The sequence below is a fragment of the Arachis duranensis genome, chromosome 4 (assembly GCF_000817695.3).
Source record: "Arachis duranensis cultivar V14167 chromosome 4, aradu.V14167.gnm2.J7QH, whole genome shotgun sequence".
Lineage (NCBI taxonomy): Eukaryota > Viridiplantae > Streptophyta > Magnoliopsida > Fabales > Fabaceae > Arachis > Arachis duranensis.
Window position 1 is genome coordinate 22,260,944 of NC_029775.3, and position 1,360 is coordinate 22,262,303.

The 1,360-nt window shown below is 35.1% G+C and overlaps 1 non-coding gene across 1 annotated transcript; it reads left to right on the plus strand.

The window, feature by feature from the left end:
- Positions 1 to 104: 104 nt before the first annotated feature.
- Positions 105 to 212, plus strand: LOC127747140 (small nucleolar RNA R71). Its single transcript, XR_008008944.1, has one exon. It is a non-coding gene; the product is annotated as a small nucleolar RNA R71 (small nucleolar RNA).
- The last annotated feature ends 1,148 nt before the right edge of the window (positions 213 to 1,360 follow it).

A 1,360-nucleotide genomic window follows, 5' to 3' on the forward strand; every position in this document is an offset into this window, starting at 1 on the left:
AGCGTCTTCTTCAGATGAAGAAATCCTCCAGCAGAGCTATCCAAAGACATCTTGGACAGTTCAGACAGACCATCATAGAAAATACCTATGATGCTCCATTCAGAAAGCATATCAGAGGGACACTTTCTGATCAATTGTTTGTATCTTTCCCAAGCTTCACAGAGGGATTCTCCTTCCTTCTGTCTGAAGATTTGGACTTCCACTCTAAGCTTACTCAATTTTTGAGGTGGAAAGAACTTTGCCAAGAAGGCATTGACTAGCTTTTCCCAAGAGTTCAGGCTTTCTTTAGGTTGTGAGTCCAACCATATCCTAGCTCTGTCTCTTACAGCAAAAGGGAATAGAATAAGTCTGTAGACCTCAGGGTCAACCCCATTAGTCTTGACAGTGTCACAGATTTGCAAGAATTCAGCTAAAAACTGATGAGGATCTTCCAATGGAAGTCCATGGAACTTGCAATTCTGTTGCATTAGAGAAACTAATTGAGGCTTAAGCTCAAAGTTATTTGCTCTATTGGCAGGGATAGAGATGCTTCTCCCATAGAAGTCGGGAGTAGGTGCAGTAAAGTCACCCAGCACATTCCTTGCATTGTTGGCATTGTTGTTGTTTTCAGCTGCCATGGGTTCTTCTTCTTTGAAGATTTCTGTTAGGTCCTCTGCAGAGAGTTGTGCCTTAGCTTCTCTTAACTTTCGCTTCAAGGTCCTTTTAGGTTCAGGATCAACCTCAACAAGAATGCTTTTGTCTTTGCTTCTGCTCATATGAAAGAGAAGAGAACAAGAAAGTATGGAATCCTCTATGTCACAGTATAGAGACTCCTTGAGGTGTCAGAGGAAATGAAAAATAGAAGGAAGAAGTAGAGAATTCGAACTTATCAAGAAAGATGGAGTTCGAATTGTGCATTAAGGAATAGTGTTAGTCCATAAATAGAAGGATGTGAGAATAGGGGAAGAAATTTTTGAAAATTAAGTAAAAAAGATTTTAAAAACATTTTGAAAAATAGTAATTGATTTTCGAAAACTAAGAGTGGGAAAGAAATCAAGTGATTTTTGAAAAAGATTTTGAAATTAGAAATCAAAAAGATATGATTGAAAACTATTTTGAAAAAGATATGATTAAGAAGATATGATTGAAAAGTTATGCTTTTAAAAAGATGTGATTGAGAAGATATGATTTGAAAAACAATTTAAAAAGATTTGATTTTAAAAATTAATGACTTGGCTAACAAGGAAAGATATGATTCAGACATTAACCCTTTCTCAACAGAAAAGGAAACATACTTGAAATGTTGAATCAAATTATTAATTGATAGCAAGTATTTTTGAAAATGGAAAGAAATTGATTTTGAAAAAGATTTGATTGAAAA